This window comes from Danio rerio, chromosome 12, assembly GCF_049306965.1.
Source record: "Danio rerio strain Tuebingen ecotype United States chromosome 12, GRCz12tu, whole genome shotgun sequence".
Taxonomy (NCBI): Eukaryota; Metazoa; Chordata; class Actinopteri; order Cypriniformes; family Danionidae; genus Danio; species Danio rerio.
In genome coordinates this window covers 36,624,646-36,649,657 of record NC_133187.1, presented here as the reverse complement: position 1 = coordinate 36,649,657, position 25,012 = coordinate 36,624,646, and the positions used below count along the sequence as shown (strand labels likewise).

At 34.6% G+C, this 25,012-nt stretch overlaps 1 protein-coding gene across 4 annotated transcripts in view; it reads left to right on the top strand.

Moving 5' to 3' along the window:
• Positions 1 to 25,012, top strand: part of bahcc1b (BAH domain and coiled-coil containing 1b) — a 194,720-nt gene that overhangs the window by 17,442 nt on the left and 152,266 nt on the right. The window contains exon 1 of one of the 4 annotated variants that reach the window (XM_009306821.5): positions 18,668 to 19,000. The exons of the other annotated variants lie outside the window; for them this stretch is intronic. The gene's annotated coding sequence lies outside the window, so the exon portion shown is untranslated. Of the gene's footprint in view, positions 1 to 18,667; positions 19,001 to 25,012 lie in introns of those variants that run through there. 4 annotated transcript variants of the gene reach the window in all.

Genomic DNA, 25,012 nt, shown 5'->3' with positions numbered 1-25,012 from the left:
TTAACTTAACACTTTTAACAAATGTATGTGGATTGAACATAAAAAATTAATTTGTCTTAATGAATTCTCAAGAATTGTGTTTTTTCCAACTCATTTTGAGTTCATTTTGATTTTGATTCCAGTGTGCATATTGGATAAGTTGGCGGTTCATTCCACTGTGGCAACCCCAGATTAATAAAAGGACTAAGCTGAAAACAAACAAATAAATAATAAAAATAATTCTTTACATTTATATTGTGCTTTTCTGGACACTCAAATCGCTTTACACATTTTTGGGGGCAATCTCCTCATACACCAGCAATCAAAAACAATTAAAGTTTTTAATGTTGTTATTTACTGGGATTTCTCTTGGGTTAACAGTGAATTATCTGAAAAACAGAAGATATCCGGTGAGCAGCAGTTCTGTGTGTGTAAATACCTTGTTGATATCAGTTCAGAGAAGAATGGCAAGACTGGTTTGAGCTGAGCTGAAAAACAACAGTAACTCAAACAACCACTCATTACAACCCAGGCGAACATCTTTGAATCCACTACACATTGAACCTGATGCAGATGAGCCACTGCAGTAGAAGAGCACACCAGTGCCGCTCCTATCAGCTAAGAACATGAATCTGAGCATACAATTCACACAGGCTCACTAAAACTGGACAATAGAAGAATGGAATGGATTCTGTCAGTATTGGATGGTACGGTTGGAATTGGCATAAACAACATGAAAGCATGGATCAATTCAGGATGTTTCAGGCCAGCTCATCTTGTGATGGCTGCTTTCAGCACAATAACGCACCATGCCACAAAACTGAAATCATTTCAACCTAGGGCTGGGTCGATAAACAATATTATATCGAATCACAATCAAGCTTATGTCAGTAACAATGATAAGCTCTGGAATTTTTAACTGATCTAAGAGCCCATTACTCAGCAGAAATGTGCAACAATGGGAATCTAGAAGTGTGTTGGTTTTAGAGATGCCACCAAATATTATCGCCCAATAAATATGGGTTATTTTATTTAATGGACCCTCTAAATTTTGTGGCTTTAATCATTGTCGGGGTACTCTAAAGTATGGAAGCATTAACAACTGATATAGAAATATATATTGTTAAAGTTCAATATGTAACCTAATTAATAAAGATTGCATTTTTGCCATATCGCCCAGCCCTATTTCAACCTAGAATCTTTAACATGGCAATGAGAGCACTAGACCCAAATACCCTCAATAGTCCTCAAACCACCTTTGGCATGTGGTGGAACAGGAAATTTGCATCATGGATGTGCAATTCTATGATGCTATCATGTCAGAATCTCCGAGGAATGTTTACAACACCTTATTAAATCTATTCCATGAGGAATTACTTTAAGTCAGTTCTAATGGTCCATTCTGTGGTGTACCTAATAAAGTGGCCAGTATATGTGATTTTTGTGTGTGTACCTGTTTTTGTGACATATCAGGACACAAATCTGTTTAATGACATGGGTACGACACAGGGATTGCAAAAAGGAGGTGAAATATGAGGACATTGGTGACATCCTTGTTTCTCAAAAAGCTTATAAATCACACAGAATTATTTTTAAGGGTAAAACTGCACACAGTCTCCTGTGATGGTTGGGTTTAGGGGTAGGGTGGGGTGAGGACAATACAATATACGCTTAGAACAGTATAAAATGAATGAAAACCTATGTAATGTGCCCACTTTTCACAAAAAAAGTGTGTGTGTGTGTGTGTGTGTGTGTGTGTGTGTGTGTGTGTGTGTGTGTGTGTGTGTGTGTGTGTGTGTGTGTGTGTGTGTTCGTTCATTCTGGCCCTTACAATTACAGTATTTTTTCTGTTTTTTCTGTATTGTTTTCTATTCACTAATTTCATGATGATATGCTATTCACAATGATTTATTATCACAGTTGACCAGTCAACTATTAATTAGTCAGTAAGAAATTACCTACACTCAAAAAAAGTTTTTTGATAGTTTAAACTACTTATTTACAATAAGCTGAAAGAACACAATTCTTGAGATTTCATTGTGACAACTTAATTTTTTTTATGTTTAATCCATAGATTTGTTAAGTGTTAACTTAATCAATTTGTGTTGGGAAAACATGAATGAATTGAGTGGAACCCTGCATTTTTAAATGAAAAGTTGAAGGAGGGTTTAAAGAAACCCTGATGATGAAGGTCTATTTCATTTCAGTCTTTTTAAGTTACAGAAATCACACATGAAAATGTACTCATGCAAAGAACTGAATAGCATAAGAAACAAATAGTTGTCCTGTAGGCTTTTGTTGAGACCTGTGAATTTGGTTATAGATGCCTTGTCAGTATTGTTAACTGCCAAACAGTGTATGAAGGTACCAAATTAATCTGCAGTGGGAACATGCTTAGAGAGAATTGTCAGCCATTAAGGTTCTTAACCGCACAACTGATGAGTCAATGTGGATGAGATTTCAGAAAATGAGTTTGTGTATCTGATGTCAGAGATAAAAACCTAAGAACAAGTCATTTTGACCTTCTTATTTCTTTCTTTTTTGGTCTGGTTGAGAAATATTCATTATTATGGAAATGACTTCTTTTTTACTAAATCAAGTAAAATTACATGTTTATTGACTAAGAGTTGGATTTGTTTTTTTTATTAATGGCTTTTAAATTGATCTAAAATTTCAATAAAGAGAAACAATTTAATGTGTATAGAACAATTGAATGTTTACATATATAATGGACATCTCTCAGTGATATAAAGAAATTAAACAAAAAGCCTTTAGCTAATATTTTATTATGTTGCAGAAGGACATTGCATCTCTTACTTTCCTTGACACACATCAGTTCATATATTAGGAATTGAAGGAAGTCAGAAATAAACCGATTTCATGTTAAGAATCTTTGACACACAGATGATGGCTGTCTTCCCACAGGAATCATCCACTGAGACTTCATGGGGATTCTTTGGGTAAAAAAAGTTGTATTGTCATTTACATAAAAGTCATATCAGTTTAAGTGGAGGGGTTCTAACTCTAGTTTGCTTTTATTCTCTGTTGTGCTGCTCTGTGTTCTGTGCATGCATGTTGAGTCAATGTATCGTAATACATCCCCAGGAATCATAATTACATTAGTTTGAAAAGATGTCAGGGGTGTGCATGTGTGTGTTGAGGGGGGTATGGGTGGAGGGGGAAGCTCATCCCATTTTGTGGAAATGCTGAAACTCCAGGAGGTCTGACAGCCAATTAAATAAGCACCAATCCAGCTCCACCCAACCCCCACCCACCCTTCGCTCCAAGACCCCCTGCACCTCCTATTCAACACTCATTCCTCACTCAGAGAGGCAGACAGAAAAAGCGAGAGCAAGAGACTAAGGGAGTGAGAGACAGAAAGAAAGAGAGATCTCTATTGTCATCACTGTCTGTCAGTCATAGCCATGGGCCTTGGAGGTAAAGCAGGAAGACCAAAGAGCAGAGAAAGGCCATTGAGTCTTTGGATATGTTCGGTACAAGCCGTAGGGTGTTTTTGGTGGGGATTCAGCATAGGGCAGAATTTAGCTCAAAAAGAAAAGAAAGAAAAAAAAGATAAAAAACTGAAGCCCAGTCATTGGCCAGGGTACCTGAAAACGATTGAGCCTGTACACTTTTATGACATGGTAAGAATGACAAGAGCCGAGGAGTTTCAGAGTGAACAAAGCAAATGATAAAGTTCGCTTTGCATCCATCAGTCTAAAACAAAATGTGCAATAGAATTTGTCTTAACTCATATTCAAATTCTGATTTCAATATATTTTCCAATCAGCATCGCTTCCCCATGAAAATAAAGAAGACAAAATGAGTGGCTGATTTATCTCTCTTGAATATTTTATTGCTGTCAAAACATTTGTAAAGGGATTAAAAGTGGGGACTTAAAAGACAAACAATCACACGAGTAAAGCAAAGGAATAGGATATTGCATGAAATAATCCCCAGACCAGTCTCTGATAGCCGGCCAATAGTTTGAATCAATAGTTAAAGAATGTAAAAGTTGTGAAGGCTAGTGAACGAACATTCATCATGGCCACTGCACCACAGTCTTTTCACATCCTCATTGGTCATTACATGCAGAGCTCAGACAACCACCGGAAACTGAATACTATTACAAGAGAAGACACGTTCAGGAACAGTTTTGTGTTGCAGTATGTGTTATAAAACTGCTTCATTGTAACTAAACAATTAAGCCCGGTCGATACAAAGTAACATATTATTTTCTGAGAACAACCTCGTGTACAACAGACATGATTCTGGATTGACTTATTTTATTACTTAAAAAATATGCTTGGGTTAATTCTATAATGTTTTTAACATGTGCTTTCAGTTTACTGTATTAGCAATTTAATCTGAAATTACGCCTGTTTAAAAAAAATAATTCAACGCCTTCCATTGAGGTTAATTTTTTTCCCTTCTATTTTTAACATATTAAGCCACATTGCTTCAATGATGTTTAAAAGCCATAGCCAAAATTATCAAATGAAAGAAGCACGTTTCCAGAACTGATCAGAAAAGGTATTTGGATTTACTTTAAATAGCCGGTTAACCGAGCACAGCGGCTTTGGACTTGTTTAACGGGCTCTCCTGTGTTTTACACCACACGATTCTGTATTTGTAGCCCTTATATCGTTCTAAACCTTATTTATCTATAAAGTTACTACAAACTAACCAACTAACTAACTAACTAACTATATATATATATATATATATATATATATATATATATATATATATATATATATATTACAAATGTCGTACATTTAAAACTTCAAATTTTTATTGTTAGCTTTGAAGAAATTCGTCGCATAAAACAGTTTAAAATATTTTATATAGCGCAGGCCTTTTACTTGTTTTTTTTTCTTTTGTGAACTATGTAGGCTATTTAGCCTAAATAAAAATATGTACAAAACCAACTGCTGGATTAACCCATTGGATAGGTTCCTCCATATTTAACACAGCATTTTTAAAAAGTATATCATTCAGGTCAAAATCATCGTTATTGTTGTTGATATATAATTTAAGTTGATGGCATACTATCAATAATTATAAATTATATGCATTTGTCCATACATAGAATATTTAATCGTTTATTTGGAACTTTTCAAGTGAGCAGTTTCTTACGTTTCAAGAGAGCAAATATGACTGAAAGCTGCGAGCTCCAATATTTCTTATAAATCTATAACGAATTTTAGAAGGCGATTTGAAATATTTTAGTTCTCAGCTGGGCACCTCAGACACAAAGGGAAAGGTATGAAGCTTCCTCAGGGGGGCGAGAGAGTCTCCTGCCTTTGAGAGTTCAGAGTTTTCCATCGAGCACTTATGAAGATGGACCTTCTTTCTTGATGCAGCCCGCTCGGCCTTCTGAATTTCATGCAACGCGCTAAAATAACTTTCAGCAGTAAATCAGCAAACAGATCAGTTCTTATAAACTCATAAATAAAATTGTTCATGATATTTGTCTAAAAATTGTGCATGACAAAAAGCTTTGCAAAATGTATTTGCTAATGATATTAAAATTAAATATTATTACAAAGCGTCACCAATAACATTTTTAAACCAAGAACAACAGTATATCTAAACGCTCTACTACTTTATATAATTTTAAACAATTTCAAGAAGTTCGAGTACTAATTTCTGACCCTCTGCTTTTTTCCTTAAAACGGCCTTCATTTAATGGGAAACATATAAAAAATAAATGTATAATGTACACATTTTCATAAACATGCAAAAGTAATAATAATAAATATACGAAGACATGTTAATTATTTATTATGTAGCCAACCAATTTATATTTGTTGTTTTGCCTTAAGCATTGAAACCTTAATAAACTACATAAGCTTACATAATAACACACAGAGCTATGACCTTATAAAATTATACATTAACTTATATCATCTTTTATGCATTTAGAGGAAGCACTAAGCAAATAAATAAAAGTGGACTTTTTTGTCCCACATGTAAAAGACTATGCATATCACACATTTCCTGTCAACCTATAAAATCACCTCATCTGAATTTATTTTGAGCATTACTTAATTAGAATGAACTAAACAAAAGCTACTGGGGACTTTTTAACAGGTTTACGCAGTAAATAACCCAAATACAGTTGGCAACGCGACGTATTGTCAATGAAGTGAAAAGACTTGATAACACGAACTATGAGAGGCCCTACTGGCCAGCAGCCTGAATAAATTAATGAATGTTTTATACATCAAATACCCACGTCAATCTGGAAAATCTACAAAACACAGACGTCTCTTTGATCTTTTACAAGAATCGAGAAAAATCTGGTTATTTCGTTCATATTCTGTGGTTGAGTTATGCAGGCTGTTGGTGTGGCGTGAATTCTTATTTTACTTGTATTTTTTATTAGAAAGATTAAGCATTTGTAAATCACAACATTTATTTAATTATAAACCTGAAACGCGTAAATCTCCTTTTTTATATATCATATATGTATCTTTTTCCTATAGAGGTATTGTCGATGCTGCAATCTCCGTCATCGTATTCCTAAAAAACCCTTCTGCTTAAGTCAGGTTGAATTAACTTCAAAAACTCGTCTCTATAGCTCGCTGCAGGGCTCCGTCTATTGTTATACAAAAAGATGAAAACGAGGTAAATTAAATATGCTATCTCTGTAGTTTTCTTTTTTGTGTGAAGTCGGTGCTGGATCGGTTATGTTGTCTGTCTTAGGCCTTCAACACACAAACCTAATAATCTACGAAAGCTTTTTTTAACATGAACAAAATATCTTCAAATTAAAAATGCCAACTTAAAGTTAATCCCATAAAATAGGTTGTATTATATAATAAATTATTTAAACTTTAAAAAAACATCTAATGGGTTTAAATAAATGTTTTATATATACACGAAACAGGTGGTAAAGCATATACACGTAAATATGCCTATAAATGAAGTTGCAGACAACTTGGGAAACGATGCAATTTATGCAAACGGTAGTTTGCTTTACATTTAATGCAAAATGTTTACTGAATTATCTGGGTCTATGCTGAAATGGTGAATTGGATTTGCTTTTGTATCTTGTTGATAAAACACAGACCTAAAAATGAGCTCTATTATGACACACACACACACACACACACACACACACACACACACACACACATACATAGCGCTTAAGATTTAGGCAGTTTCATATAGCTACCAAATGTATTTACTTCGCTTGGAGGTTATTAAAAATTCCACCAACAAAATCTTAGTCGTATTTTTTTTCTCTAATCAATCCATGTTTTTTCGTAACTTTATACAATTAAATGGCGTATTTTAATTAAAGAAATTTACTTCAAAATGTTAGTGCTTGATTTTTTTAATCGACCTTTTAATCTACATGGTTTGCGTGTGTGCGTATTTAAAATATTTTATAGAAGTCAATGTTTGACGTTTTGATCCACTTCAGATGTTGATCACTGTATACTTCTTAAAATAATTTTGAAGCATCCCAGTGTGTGTGTGTATATTGAACTCTGTGTATGTGTGTATATGTTAAACTATATATATATATATATATATATATATATATATATATATATATATATATATATATATRTATATATATATATATATATATATATATATATATATATATATATATATATATATATATATATATATACATACAGGCATATGTCGAAATAATGTAGCAATACATTTTATGATAAGATAAATAAGTTTATTTTTCCACACAAGAAAATTAAAATAACAATCCATAAATTGCATTTTACCAGAATAATTAAATATAAATAGGCCTATAACAAATAAAAATTTACAACATTAATTGATTGAAAAGTAATATATAATCATTATTATTTTTCAATTTCCCAAAATCACAATTGCATATGCCTAGATTTTGCACAAATGCAGAATGTATTCGGTATTTTACAAAATGCTATTACAGTTTAAGCTTCGTTTTCTGCACATGCTGTTTTGTCTAAAATGAAGGACTAAGAAAGTAAGAAACATCACTTGTCTTTTTGCAGTTTGTGTTTTTATTTATAACCTATTGTATATTTTGTGTATATTAACAGTGACTCAATTAAATCTGTATATATACAATTTATTATAGCCAACAGTGTGCAATATATAAAATATTGGGTAAATAAATATATAAATAATTCACTGTATCCCACCTGACAATGCGACCTCCGAAACATCCCCATGCATATAAATCATCCTTGATATGAAAACGATGAATTTGATTAACCAGACAAAAATTCAAATCTTGTTGATTTAGCATGATTGATATCGCAGGGCTGATATCTGAAGTCGAGTAGAAGAAAACAAGCGAGCGCGAGATTCGAAACTCGCGCCAAATTCTCCAATCTCTTGTTGGTCATTATGACGCACCAATGCTGCAGCGCGTGCTGATCTCGTAGTGCCATTTGGAAACATTAACAAATAGTCGACATCCGTGACCATGTTGCATGACACCATGAGATCGCTGTATGCGGTGAAGAACGTTCATGCTCGCGGTGCCAAGTACCAATTACTGTTTTTAAAGACTGCATGTAAAAACAGATCTCGGACAAGACTGTGAAATAAGCTATCTAGCCCTCCCTCTGCTCCAGACGATACAGTCCGCTCTGCTCAGCGATACAATCTTCCTCACTGCTGTATTCCATAAGCACGATCTAGACGAATCAAAGACGCAAAACATTTGGCATGTTGCATATCTTCCACCGTAGGTGCGCAGTCGTCCATTTCCAAAACATGGTTTGAAGCAACGGAGGCGCGCCATTCTTCTTAACGCAAATTAACAGGCGTCTTTAGGTAGCGGGGTTGGAGAGGAGTCGAGCAAGGGGATCTCCCCTCCCCAACCCAGCCGCTGAGGTGGAGAGGGGGAGGGGAAACCCGCTGGATCTACGGGAGGGAGCCCTTGGCCAGCCGCGCAAAAGGAATTCCCACCAAACGTAGCCCAGATTTAAGGGGGATCCGTGGACTCGATAGACACAAACAACTGCAAACCTTATAGGTACATTCCCGTCGTGCCACAGTTTTATTTTGACCTCATAAAAACACATGGTTGGAGAAATTGATCTGAATAACGGGAGAAGTGTGGCGTTCATAGATAACATCGTTTGTAAACTGATATAATTTAGTAAACAAATAAAAAATGACAATCATGCATTCCGCAGCTTATTATCAGTTAAGATTGATTGAATCAACGAGATTATAATTATCATTATTATTATTTTTAATGAAATGTAATACCACTTTTGAAGTCTCAACACGTATCCACCTTAAAATAAGCATGCAGTATTTCAAATAGAGAGAGCTCATGATCGTGGTTAATGCCCTGGTCAGATGTTCTGCTTGGCCAAATTTGGAAAGCTAAGAGTGTTTGCTAGGCTTTATTGATTGGAAAACCAGGGTAATATAATTATATTAGAAAGTATGTTATAATAAATTGTGATGATGAAATCATTAACTGATCACTGTGTAGTCTATATGTCTGGTCTGTGCGCGCGCTTGTTGAAATATTAATTCAATCACATTTCTAACGATCTTTGTGAGCAATGATCTGCTAAACACCGTATCATGTAAAAATCCCTGTTAATGCTTTAAATGAGAATTATTATAGAGTGTTTGAAAAAAAGAAAAGTAAATGCATGCCTGTTTTGAAAGTATTGTGAGTTGAGGTTTCGCATTTCAAATGAATTACTCTCAGCTTTCCAACAGTCGCAGTTCACACCTATGTAAACGCACCCCGGAGGGCAACAGATTTATTTGCAAGAGAACTATTTTACCCCTCCTTCTTACCCTCGACTCGGTGATGGATGGACGATCTCTCTTTGTCTAAATGCAAATAGACTTTAACCCTGAATTAATGGATAACTCCGTAGAGGGGTGATTACTCGACTTTCGGGTTGATCTGCCTTTTTCGTAGTCCGTCTGTCACCAAGTACATGACAATTGATCATTTGACGCACATTTGGTGCACCCCCGAATGCGCGAATTACTACCTCTCTAGACGTTTAAGTAGACCTGAGTGTCCCTTTTTTTCGCAGGCCTATCTATCTATCTATCTATCTATCTATCTATCTATCTATCTATCTATCTATCTATCTATCTATCTATCTATCTATCTATCTATCTATCTATCTATCTATCTATCTAGATTGATATACGAAAAATACAAAACAAGTAATAAAATAATATCGTCCTTTCTTTTGCCGAAGTCATGCCCCATTTTCGTTTCGATTGATTTCGCCTGTGTTTTTAAGAGAGTTCTGCATGTCAGCATTACAGTGCAATAACTAGCCAATAATGTTTGGAATTTTGAATGCAATCTCCAGCGTTAACTCTGATAAACATAACATGGCTGTCATTTACCCCTGAGCTAGCTGCAGACCCCCTGTGGTGGTCTGTAAGGAGCCCCATTTAAAAGCTATAAAGAACACAGCAGCGCGTGCAGAGAGGGGAATGGGGAGGCATTTTGGATTTGATTTGAAGTTTTAGGATCAGACACTAGATCTGTTTTTTAATGCAGTGTTTTTTTTAGAGACTTATAAACCTGCTCCAAAAAATGCAACGCTCTCTCATTTGCAAATTGTTGTTTGAGTTTTATTATTACAGTTTAGCAAATAGTAAAATTTTCTAATACTTTTTATCAGTGTTTTTGTATTTAATGATGATATTTTTTGCAGTGATACACCAAAACATGTAGCACCACAGTTGAGCATTTGTTAATAACAGAGATTGTGCATACAACATATGTATGCCTATGTGTTCAGTTGTGCCCTGGTCTTCAACACGACTTGCACATTATTACCAGGGGTACTAAAATTTTATTTCCAGCTAACATTGTCAGGATATAGAGTGTGTGTGATTGAGTCTATGTGTGTGCGAGAGAGAATATGTGTACAGCACTGTTTCCTTTTGCCAAGGGGGGCGTTTGCTCATGTAGCTTGTAAAACTCAATGTCTGGGCACCCTTTAAGCCTTCCCTATGAAATATCACTCGTGTTCTTGCTGTCCAGTGATAAAACAGCCAGCAGGATTTGGAACTGATCTACAGAAGAGGCCACCTGTTGCAGAGGACAAGAGAAATACAACATGAATTATTATCGGTGCATAGTATGATGCATCACGTATAAATCCTAATTTTGTTAATTAGCCATTCTCTTTAATTCATTTGAAACTAGTTTTGGAAAGGGATGTAGGGTATGCAGATATAGGGGCAGTTCACAAATAAAAAACACATTGTGGTGTAAACAGAAGTTTTCTCTCTTTTTTTCTTGTCTTTTACATGAAATGTAAATTTTAATTTTGCTTACGTTTAATATTAAATAGTTACAGAGGTTAATAAATTATTAAATAGTGAAAAACTGTGTAAATCAAGAAGTCTGCAGGCCCACAAAATCATTCAATCCTTGCCTTTACCCCTCTTTTTCTCTTTCCCAGCCTTTCCAGTTCTACTTTAACATTGTTCCCATCTCTTTTTTTGTGGTTGATGAAGTCGGTTGTTCATTCTTCTCATAAAATCAAATCAGCAGTGGTCTTGGGACCTTGGTGTGTATCAGAGGGTGAACACAGGGTCGTCTCGTTCTCTGTGCTCTTCTTTAAAAAGAAAGTGATGCCCAAGGCCTGAAGATAGAGACTGATAAAAGGCAGCAGAATGCGAGAAAGAAAGAAATGAGGGATGGTGGGGGGACGGAGGAAAAGAGATGGTTCATTGTTGAGTGGGCAGTCTCATCACTTGATGACTGTGGCACTCCTCAACCCTGCAGCTGGGTTCTGATGCCCTCACAAACTGTCTTTCTTCTTCCCAACAACAACCATGGCTTCGGGGGTCACAGAAGATGCCTGCCCTGCCATGTGATGGCGCTACAGATGTGGTGAGGGAACCTCTTTAACAGCCAGGGCAAACAGCAAATGCGTCAGATACAAAGGGAGGGCCACAATACTGTCCTTGTATCTTTCTCCCAGCTGCTGTATTTAACAGCTGCAATAAAGAGCTTATTTGAAAAACCTGAAAAAAGAGAAGAAACTGAATGTCTCAGACTTTTTAAGGGATGTCTCTGTTTGTCGTCCTCTCTGTACTACAACATCTAATGCCTCATGCATATGTATGGCAGTGTTTAAATCAGACCTCTAGCTCTGATCTGAAGATTAAAGAATGAGCACACTGCTCAACCCTGTTCACATCTACCAACCTTTGTCCTATCCTAACTGCTGCAGATTTGGAAATATGGATTACTGGAAGAATCTGGCCCTTTTTAACAAGTCATAAACGAGGAAATTAACATCTGAAATTAGTCCACGCTTTTGTAAACTTTAATTCCCTCATTGCAAGTATGCTTTTTATTTTTTTTATTGAATTTCTTCAAATTTTGAACAGTGAATTTGTTAATATATGTGACAGCTCCATCATGTATTCGATTTCAGCTCTAGAAGATATTGAAAACCTTGTACTGAATCAGTTTTTTAAATTAGGTGTTGTGCATCTCAACCCAGTGACGTCATTTTGGACACTCATAGCTTAGTTGTGATGCAAGTTAAGAACAAATAAACATGGTATTTTGCATATTATATTTTTATTTCGACCTTAAAGCAACACAAAGCAATACAAAAAGCAACAACTATAAAGACTACAAAAAAGATTTTTAAAACAATTGTTACATCAGTTCCTCCAGTTTTATATATATGTTAACAGGGTTACACATATTCTAGACCAGTGGGTACAATATTGGGGTCTTGCAAACAGTTGCATATTATTAAACTGTTATCCTGGAAATTTGACATATAATTTAAAACAGGTTTTCCAGGTGGCTTTGAAGTCATCACTGCTATCAGAAAGATTGTGTAAAAGTCTTTCTAAATGTAACATGCTAGAGAATTCTGAAAGCCAGGATTTAAAATAGTGGTATTGATGTTTTTTTATGGTTAAAAAAAATAATTTTAGCTACTATTCCATATTGGACAGCATTTTGAATTTGATGACTGAACCTACAAAGTGAGTCAGACCAACCCAAAAAAGCAATTGCTGGATCAGGGACGAGGTCACAAGAATAAGTCTGAAGTTTTCACTCCAAAACTCAAAGTTTTGGGTATACCCAAAAAAATGTCCCAAGGAGCCTTCTGCAGATTCAGATTTGTTGCATTTAGAGGAAATGGAGAGTAGAATTTGTTAGGCTTAACCATAGAATAATGAAGTTGATGTACTACTTTTTTATTGGATTAGTTGGTGTCTTGAGTTAATAGAACATGTATTCATGACCTTGATAGACTTTTTCCAGTCCTCATTGGTTATTTGAATGCCTAAATCTTTCTCCCAGGAATCTTTCAAATACAAGGTAGATTTGTCGAACTGATCAGTAGATATGAAACTACTCATTCACAAAATTTCATTAGGTATTTCACCACCAGATTTGCACACACCAACCCTGCTCAGATTTCTTTTAGTCTACGTAAAAGAATAACGGGTTTACATATTCTAGCAATAGTTTTCCAAAAAAAAAACGCATGACAATTATTCTAATGGTGTTTTTGTTACTTATCTCATAAACAGCTAAACCAAACATGGTAAATTATTAGCGTCATGTTGACAGTTTATGAATATGGCAAGTCAAAATCTTGCTATAGTTATGACTAAGCCTGCGTCAATCATCACTTTTGCAATTCACTTATGAGTTGCTTTCAGTTTATTCTAAAGCTCTTCTGTATAGCCTACACTTGTATTCACAGAACGGTCTACTATCCAAAAAATCTCAAATGCTTTGGAAATCAGGCATCTTTTAAAAAAGTTTTCCATTTACTGGATTGATGACAGCTTCAGATTGAAAACAGAAAGGAATCCAGAGTCTTATTTTTCTAACATACTACAGCTGTGATCACACTGGACTAAGCACAGACAGGTTTACTGTGATTCCTCCAGCGGGGATAGAGATACGCCCTTAACATGTGATAAGTCTGTCCAAAGGCAAAATTGTGAGCCTACAGAAAGAATATTTATATATTGAATTTTGAGTTTTTATTTTATTTGTTTATTATTTTATTTTATTATTATATTTATATATTTTTTTATTATATTTATTTGAGTTTTTAATTATGGCTTAAGTCCAAAGGAGAATTTTGTGGTTTTATAAACTTTGTCTTTTTACTTTAATCCACTATTCTGATTAATCTGTTAATCTCGTCATCTGAATGCTGGTCTATAGGGTCTGAATGATGACCGAAAGGCCAATGAGGATTGCTCTGCTATAAACATTACTTTATTAAATGACATTTTTAAAATAGATTTATAAAGTTTGTTTCAAATATATAATATATGAAGGGAGGGCAAGAAAAATCTTTGTACCGAGGGACTGATTAGATTAAATTTCCATTGAAATAAATGAAACATGCATTAAAGCTTTCCAGTATCAGTCACAAATTTGCATCTTCGGACTCATATATTCTGACAGGGCTCTCTCATTGCACCGTGCAACAAATAAGAAGCATGGATCTTAAGTTTTGTCACACTGTAATTTTAATTAATGCATGCATCCAAGACATAGAAAGGTTAGGAGTTGGTAGCGGGATACTATCATTCATGCTTTCATGAATATGGAGAGGTTTAGCTCCTCCACTTTAATCTTCCGTTCGCTGCCCCGAAGCTTGCTTAACACAGACAATAGTGTTAATTATTCCATGCTTCTCCTTCAAACACATACTATTCACATATGTTTATGCAACAAACAAGGAAGTGCACAAAAACACACAGTCATTAAGAATATTCATGACACAAGCAAATGATGGTTATAATTTCTGCCATCGCGGTCATGTCAATGACACAATTTTTTAATGGCACAGTCAGGGTTATTTGAGGATAATGAGTTTGTATCCGTGAAAAGATGCAAGGCAACCAACTTTTGCTTTCCTCATTTGATTGATTTCTTTTGAAATTGTATTCAAAAATACATGTTAGCATCCATATAAGCCATGTTAGCTTTATGTGTGCGCTGCGGTGTCTGTTCTGTCAGAATGCTGTTGTCCTCATGTTTAGATGTATAACTGTTTAAACACACTTGGACATTTTTGACTACTAATTATGATTGTGCATACGTAAGCAAGCTAGCAGATCTCTGATTTGCTTGTCATTTGGTGTAGGCCTGATTGTCCATGTCTGAGATATTGCGGAGAGCTAGGCCGAAAGTAACATTTTTCATAAAAAACTTATTTTAAAAGATAAAGTTTTTAGCAGAAATAAATTTTTGCTGTGGTTACTAACTCAAAACAGTGGTCTATCAAAATCAGGTGTTATTTTGTATCAATGTAGATCAACAATATAAATAAAACAAAGGTTACGTTATTTGGGAAATAAAAAGTAGTCATAATATAGATTTAAAAATTGATAATGAAGTTAAAGAAAGAGTATATGCAATTAAGTTTCTTGGTGTTGTATTTGATGACTGAATTAGTTGGAAACTGTGAATTAATAATGTGATATTAAAATTAGTAAAAACTACCAATAGTGTATAGAGCAAGATTTATTCTGGACAATAAATGAATGTATGTATTATTTAACATGAGTTGTTGTATTGCAATTTAGGGGAATACATATAAATGTAACTTGCGAAGCTTATGTACAATACAGAAAAAAGTCATTAGACTAAGAGAAAATGTGGGGTATTTGGAACATACTCATTTTTAAATTGAAGATACTTAATTACAATGATTTGGTTAAATTTACAAAAGCACAATTTATGTTTAAAGCTAGGAATAAATGACTTCCAAAATTCATACAAAAGCTTTTTGAAGAAAGACAAGGGGGATATAACGTTAATCTGGGAGAACAACAAAATTTTAGGGGGTTGAACACAAGAACAGCTTTAAAAAATTTGTGTATGTCTGTATGTTGTGGGAAATTATAGAACAGCCTAGAACATATTCTCAAATAATGTCAGGATATTAATCAGTTTAAAAAGTTGTATACATATATATTATTAAAGGTATATAATGATGAATAGAGATGATTTAAAAAGAACAAAATGAGAAAGGTGTGATGAAATTTCAATTAATGGCTGTTTGCAATACTATGTTTTTTTTTGGTCTATTTTATAAAATGTAAATGTACTAATGCAATCAAACATATATTATGTCAACGATGCCAAAATGGTAAATTATGTCTCATGTAAAAAGAAGCAATAAGTTAAAGAAGAAATGAGTTGAAGTAATAAACGAATGATACTTGTGGTAATGGGGTAGGGAAAACAATAAGCGAGTGCTTCATCCCGCTCCATTTCGACCATGTTGACATCTATTTTGTTTAAAGAATTGATTTGTGAATTTTTTTTTTGTTTGAAATAAATAAATCAAATAAAACTCCAATATAACTTGACCTTAAACAAAAGTTGCACATTGTTACTTTTGACCCCATAGGCAGGGATGAATTTAACACACGTTATGGGTCAAAAGTAGCACAATATTTGCTAGATTTACTGACTTAATCCTGTTTATTTTAAATATATCTGATCTTGTTAATGTTAACTGAATACAGATTTTGTATTTTATTTTTGAAAAAAAGTAATAAACAGCATTTTCATTTATGTTTTAAAAGCAATCCAACAATGCAAAATGTTACAATTTTCTATATATATATATATATTTTTTTTTTTTGTCATTATTTTTGGCAATATGCAATAATCTTGTAAAACCTATGAGTCAAAACACTGAAAACTCTAATGTGAAAGTGAAAAATAAGGTTTGTCAATTAGCAGTGGGATATAAATAACAGTATTACTTTCATCCCCACAGGAACTCTTGTCATTTAAACCTGATTTAAACAAAAAACTCAGATTGCAAACTTAAGGATGTGTTATTGCACTAAATAACCTGTAGATTGATCATTATTGTAATGCATGAAAAGAGAAATACAACTTGTAATAAGGAAACAAAGAACCACTGCAATAATTTACTTTTTGCACTTAAAAACAGAAATTTGGAGCTGTGGGACACAGTGGGACACTATTTGGCAGCTCCATCAAGGGTTGCATGCTGAATGTGCTATTATAGACTGGAAGTCAAGGGTTTGAGAAAATCGCTTTGTTACTTTCGTCCTATGTTACTTCCATCCCCGCTTTCCCTTATTATATGACAACATATATTCATTGATATTCAGCATTATTTTGTGCACTTACACATTTAATTGATAGTTTCAATTGAAAAACGTTTGCATGGATATTAAAGATTCTTGGCTAAAATGTGTTTAAAAACACTGCTGCAGGGAGAATGATATAAATCAGCATTGATCAAAACAACTGAAGAGTATACATCAAGTTTCTTTTTGTATGATCTGGCATGCTTATAGATGATGCTGACCATTTTGATAGATTTAAACAAAAACAAGGTCCCAAAGTATTTCCTGTTTTACATCTCACAGTTTTGGTCTATATGGTCTATCAGACTGAAATCTCCTCAATCACTAAGTTAATTTTTCCTAGATTGTGTGTTTTTAGATTTATTTTGGACAGAAGCCTTTGGTTTTCTTATGGACGTTAAAGGATGAGGGTAACTTTTATCCCTTTCGCTGTTAGGTTCATTGTAATCAATCTATATTAGTGTTATTTACAACTTTTGGTTTTGTATTGTAAAAGTACACGTCTTTACAGCAGCTCAGTTTTCATCCTTTCAAAGTTTGTCTAACTCGTATTGAATGGCAGTTGAATGTCGCATTATATCTGTAGTTTGTGTAAAGCTAAAGCCTGGCCAAAGGGTTTTACTTAATCAGTCACGGGACTGAAAGAGTTAATTTTCTGACGTCATCGTTCCCGGGGCGGTGACCTTAAAGGTAGGGGTGGGGGCAAATTTTTTGCTCCGGGGATGAGTGGGAAATACGCTTCGCTTTCAAGGCAAATATCCTGTTTTGGATGTAAAAACATAACTTGTTTGTATGAATCGGGCATTGCTTTTCTTTCAGGACAACATGTGTATTTTTTGTAATGGATTTCCTGTGTTTCCTCAAGGTAAATCTGTAGTTCTTTAAGTAAACAACATCTTGAATCGAATGTGTGTTTGTGGTGTTTCTGGAACTGATCTTACCACCTCTACACGTCCTCTGTTCGCAGACACATCGGATTTATCGAATGCACTGTATCAGCACACCGTGTGTCCCAATACAAAGCACATACAGTACACCGTGAAAGAGTAGTTCAATCGGATTGAAATATCAATGTTTTACAGAGTTTCATCGATGTCTTAGAATTTCGCACGCTCGTGATCGACTAGTGGTTTGCGATGTCTTTTAATTTCCCGAAGTTACCACATGAAATCGCCCACTTTAGTTCGATTGCAGTAGTTTATTTTTGTAAACCATGTGGAAAGTCGAAAATGTTGGACAACATCCGATTAAGTGTATCCAAGGTCTGTGCGACGCGGGGGAAAGGAGTCGCTTTCGCCCAAAATCGTTTCCAAGGTCCCGTTCACTGCAAACATGCAAAAAAGAAAATAGTTCAAGGTGTGTTAAAGAGTTGGGGTATGCTCAAGAGACACGTGCCCTCTCCCTTAATTAAATGAGGCAAAATGCAATGGTCTGGATATGACAGCAGATTAAATTTCGTTCGCCTCTCCATCAATTTTCTGTTTAATGTCACTGAGCTCCATTGTGGGAGAAGAGGACGCGTCATCCAGCCATAAATTTGTGATTATAGAGGCTCGAGGAGGCAGTTGGCTCTATTCGGACGGATTTGCTCCGTACCTACAGATAGATCACCACCAACCAGTGGTCTTTTATATACGCTTTTTAAGAGTTTTACCGGACTAGACTGATCAACTCACGATTAATTAAATAGCTTGTATTTTTTGTTGCAGAGGCTGTAAAGATTTGTTAGGCGTCTCTGCGCGAGGAAAGGACACTTCAAACGTTTTTATTTATTTGTTTTTATTTTTATTATTATAGATTTGAAACCAGATCACAGGCGCAGTTATTTTCTTCTTCTTTTTTTGCATAAATCAATAGTCAACCTTTACTCATAAAATATTTTCTTTCTGGATGGACTTCCATTTAGGTAGGTGTTTTTTTTTACTCATCTGATTGTGATTTATAGCAGCCATAAGTACTTTTGTACAAGTATTGAGAACATATTGCTTTACGTTTACGCGTTTGTTTATGTCCGAGAAGCAAAATGTATATGCGTTGTCAAAATTATTAATGCATTCAAACAAGATTGTTCTTGATATTACAATGCATTTTTTCATGTCAGAAATACACCATTCGACCAAGAACTATTTAGCTGTCAGTAAAAAGCTACTTTTATGGCAGTTTTTTTTAACTGTACTCACTAAGAGTTAACTGTTTCAAAACTCGAACAATATACTTATATGTACATTTTACATGGTAATTTTGCAAAGGTTTATTGTATTCGATTATTTTATTACTATTTGTTAGGGTACAGAAGAGATGCCGTTCAGTGTAAGGTGGGAGAGGGCCTTTTGACCGGATATTTGAGTGCTCTGACGTTTATGCTGCTCTTTCAAATCGTTTCATTTACACAAAATCTATTATTTTTTTTAAAGATGTGAATTGAAATATTAAAGATAATTTATATTACTTTTATACTTAAAATTATGTGCACGTATGAAATGTTTGCACTTCAAAAAAATGAAAAACATACTTCTCTACAAGGCCGTTTAGTCATTTATTAATTCAACCATTCATTCCAATCAATGGATCTGAATATGTATGTGTTGGTATTACTGTTTTTCTCACCAAGGCTACTAGGTCACAAGGTCAAAACAATATTGCTGCTGAAAGAAACGTATTGATACTAGGTGATTTTTTAAAGATTTCAGTCTGTTAGCCGTTCGTGAAATGTAATACTATACATTTTCCTTATGCAACCAAATTAAACTCGGAATGATTTATTTGGGTTCCCATAATAAATTAACATGTATCAAGGGCCTGGGCTTTCAGTGAGGAACACTGGGACGTGATGTATACTTGTGTCTTTGATTGATAATAACTTGTAACACTTTGAACGCATACATATGAAAGAAACTGAAGATTTAACACACACCAGGATGTGTTGCAAGTGTAGCCTATACCCTGCAGACACGGTATAGGCTTCATTCGGATCAAGACAGGCTCTACGTCCCATGTCAAAACCGAGTGGTCCACTGACAATCCTTAGGAAAATGCCGTCTCCTTTAGGATTTATTTGAATCTTTGAATACAGACTCATTATAAGAAAGCACTGTAGACTTATCATACTGCATTATGTGACTACATCTCTCACACGAATAAACATAATATATAAAAAAATTATAAATGTACTGCGTTGGTTTTAAATTTATGGAGAACAATATAACGTCTCACAGTCATTCCTCTCTATGAGGATAGGCTACAGTTTTGTTTCTCGTATTTTGAACACCAATGAGATTACTTGAAATTGGTATTAATAATATTATTCTCCAATTTTCTAGTAATTAGACCACTCATCCGATTAATATTCAATTTATTTAGTCACGTTAAATTTGGGAGATAAGCTTTAAGGAGACATTTTAGGAATTACCACAGCATTTTTTAACTGAGGTATTTATAAGACAATCTCATTAATGAAGCACTATGGGGGGTGGGGTTGTCAGTAAATGGGTCAGTTAAAAACTGGTGCATATCAACGGCATACATTTACTTGTGTTTTTGTACTTCTGTTTTTCTAAAGACCTATAAGAAGGTAGAGTAATAGCGTAAAGTTTCTTGAGTTTATTCTTTTAACATCAAAACAACTTTCTTTAAGTGCTTTTTATTTTGTTGCATTTATTTACCTCTATGGTTTGACTTCTAGCTTTTACAATAAAACAGGTCGTAATGAGGTAGGTTTGTGCCATTTATGGGGGTGAAGCAGTACTTCCCTTAATTGGACACAGATGGGCTTTTTCTATCGATAACGCCATTCCCTGGAATTTATAAAAGGACAAAGTCGGTATCCAGTCTTATTTTAGATTTTGTTGTATTATGAGTATTATTAGTTTTATTATCAGTATTATTTTGTCAATCACAATTTATCCCTGGGCCTGTACCACTTGAACCCAAAGTATAGGCCTACTTCGGTTTTAGGGTTAGGGTCAGAGTCTACATTCTCATTGATGTATTGTTATGTAGAGATTTAATTATGTTAACTCTGTCTTATCATTACCCAATCGTGTTGGATTACTAAAATCAAATATGCAGCAAGTTTCTAATCGCATGGTTCTTCCTTGTAAACTTCTGGTCATCGACAGTATTAACGTTTCAATCGGGGACAACGGAGCTAAATACACAATCATTTAATGTTTTGTGCATTTAAAATCTTAATTATGATTTCATAGCTTTAGATACAAGTTCCCTTTTCGGATGTGTGTGGTAGTACGGCACACATTGGACTGTCTAAAAACCGTTTGTCCAAGCTGTGTGTGCATGTCCCTGTTGCCTGACACACCAGAGGCCAAGTCATTTCACAAGAATTTAGCAATTCTGATGTTGCAAAATATTTAAAACTGTAGCTCCATGTATAAGTCAGCGCATGCTGAAATCTAGCTTAATCATCAAAAGGAGAGGAGAGGTCACCATACAATTCAGCTTCATCTGGATTCAGACGCCGGTGTGGACTCATTTGAAAATAGTTTTTGATTTCTTGATTTTTCTATGAAATTCAGTTAAGCAAAACAAATGTTGATCTTATTGTTTTGTTCAATATTAACTTGCAATTTTACACTTCGTGTTCACCTTCATGTTAAATTACACAGTATTAATTAATTATGTTGTTCGGTGCATATGCCTGCAGTGGATGTTTTAAAATCATGTCTCTCGTGCCGTTTCCCTGGTGGACATCTCTGGGCGTTTTACAGGGCTGTGAGCGAATGAACGTCTTGACTGAACATGCTCCATCCTCGACACCAGCTATGGAGTACATTGTCACAGTGATTCATCCAACGGACGCGTACATAAAATCCCCTAACCTACATGGACGTGTAGGCGCATGTAAGCACCGTTTATTCGCACCAGAGTGGGTTCTGAATTTAGGAGTACCTTTTGAGTTATTTTTGGCCAAAGGCAGGCGATGGGATCCCGCACTAACTAAAACTGGTGTGCAACTATAGGCCTGACAATAACTGGGTATCTGCACACCCCTTGGCCTATACGCTGGTGACAAACGCCCCGTTCCGGTAGTTTGAATGTGGCTGGAAGATGGAGGGAAAGTGTCAATCAGAAACGCTTCATTGATCACGGACAATGCCGTTCGCGGGACTGGTCTGTTTCGAGAGCAATCAGTCACTCCGCATTAATTATCCCCGCGTCCCACAGTAGGGCAGCTCGCGCTGGCACATGGACAGTGTGTCTGTTTGTGTGTGCGTGAGTGAAAGAAAAAAAAAGAAAGAATGTGTGTAAGTGCGCGCGTGGGGAGAGAAGGAGATGTGTGTGTGTGTGTGTGTGTGTGTGTGTGTGTGTGTGTGTGTGTGTGTGTGTGTGTGTGTAAGTGAGAGAAAGACAGAAAAAAGAGGCTGAGTTTGTTTTCAGGTATATATATATATATATATATATATATATATATATATATATATATATATATATATATATATATATATAAATGTATGTATGTATTATATATATATATATATATATATATATATATATATATATATATATATATATATGTATGTATGTATGTATGTATGTATGTATGTATGTATTATATATATATATATATATATATATATATATATATATATATATATATATATATATATATGTATGTATGTATGTATGTATGTATGTATGTATTATATATATATATATATATATATATATATATATATATATATATATATATATATATATATATATATATATATATACATATATATGAGAATGAAGGCGTCTTTGCTTGTGTGTAAATGTGTGTTTGCATGGGCTGTGTGTGTGTTATCCTTACACTACTAAAATGCACCCACCCCCACCTTTTAAGTTGCAAAAAGGAGCCAATAAAAACCCAACAATAAAAGGGTCTTTCTTGTCACTAAATAAATTAAGTGCCGATATCTGGTTAAAGCGTTACACCTCTTTGTATATTGCAGTACAGAATTCTTTATTGCCCTAGTGTTATTGCTTCTTTTTTGACAAGGAGGTTCGGTGGTAGGACATAGCTCACTCTGAAACAATTACTGTTGGTTAACAAAATGACTGGGTACTTTGTCATTTTAGAAGCTCCTATGTTTGGGTCTATTTTATAATTTTTAAGTAATTTTTTTTTTGTCGAATTTTATTCATAGGGGCATTTTCTTTTTTAATTTGTTCTATATCTTATTTTACCACCCCACGCTGACAGTGTATTAAACAATTAAACAAATGCAAATTCTTGTATTCATTAAAATCACCTTCTGTAATGACTTATCGTTTTATTTTAAAAGTATGTTAAATTATATAGAAATAAACAAACTGCCCTCGTGACTCGTGAGTTCTGCCCAATCTAAAATCTTTTTAAACGTGGAACTGAAGTCCTGATTGAATGTAGCCCATTTGACTTTTATCTATACACTGTTTAATGACTAGGCTGTTTTTACATAATATTTAAAAACGTAAAATCCTTGATATTTAAGCATAAGCTGGATGTGTTTTATACAAATATACAAGAAAACTGTGCTGCTGTAACAAAAAACGTACATTACATAGACATGAAATTACAGTTCATTCAGTGGCCTATAGCAGAAGTTGCCCTTAAGGTTTTTTCTTCTCTCTCTTTTGGTGGATGAAGTTTCACGGGTTTAAGTTAAAGGGGTTATGAAGAAAGAAAATAATGCAGAGTATACAACAATAAAAGAACAAAGTCAGAATGATATATGTTATGTATTTGGTTAAAACATAACCTCATTTGAATAGCAAAATCTTTTTATATTTTAATAAACAAGGAATGTATTACAGGCATAAAACAACAACAATAATAATTCGGTAATTTCTGTTGATAATCATTTTTATTTTTCCACTCACCCATGTTTCGCATTTGTATCGAAAAGAGAACGGCATAAAACAGTTTCCGTATAAGCGTGTAATCGTTAATTTATATTTTACTGCCATTTATTACCCGCTGTTACTAAATATCCACTCAACGTTTTAAGTAGCAGTCAGGGTGAAGTTTTAAAATTTCATCGTAAAAAATCCTCAATACGCACGCTCGTTTTTGGTCGCCTTCATTTCCATCCTTCTCCTGTTTTACTCTATTAGATTCCATGTATTAGAATTATCGTGTTGCTGTTGAATTAAGCGATATTAATCCGAGAATCTATACTTTAAATTTAATACAACATGTAATTTCCCCCTTTTTAACGCATTCCCTTTGATTAAGTCACTCTTGACTCTCCTTTAGCTTTGGGGCCAACGAGGTTCGCCTAGGGGAGGCCTTGAAACCGCCCCTCCTTATCTCCTTTCATCATCCAGTTCTGGGCCGCCTTGAAACCGCAAGGCCAGTAATTGCTTTTTTCAGGCAGCCCAGTGCGGACTGGACAGCAGCCAATCAGAGCCTTGTTTACATTCTGTGATTGACAGCGCTCTGGCAACACGCCAACCAATCAAACAGTTTTCAGAACGAGGCCCAGGTTTTTAACCCTTCATTGGCCATTCACCATAGTTTGGGCTGTAAGTGACTTCTTAGCATCCTGACGTGTTGTGGGTTAAAACCGTTTATTTTACTGGTGATCTGGCTTCTCATCTTTTTAAACCTCACATGTTTTAAATCGAATGATGCTGTTTTAAAAAAAATATATATTTTTTTCAGGCTTAGTCCCTTTATTAATCTGGGCTCGCCGCAGTGGAATGAACCGCCAACTTATACACTACGGATGCCCTTCTAGCTGCAACCCATCACTGGGAAATTTAAAGAATTAGAGATTGAATATTAATTTAATCAGATGTACATTTCTTCTTTGTTCTGGTTTTACTTACATATGACTGATGAGATGCTACACCTTGCATTTCATTAATTTGATTTATAGTAAACATAATTAAAAAAAAAAAATCTATATATTTTGCATGTTATAATTGTTCATGT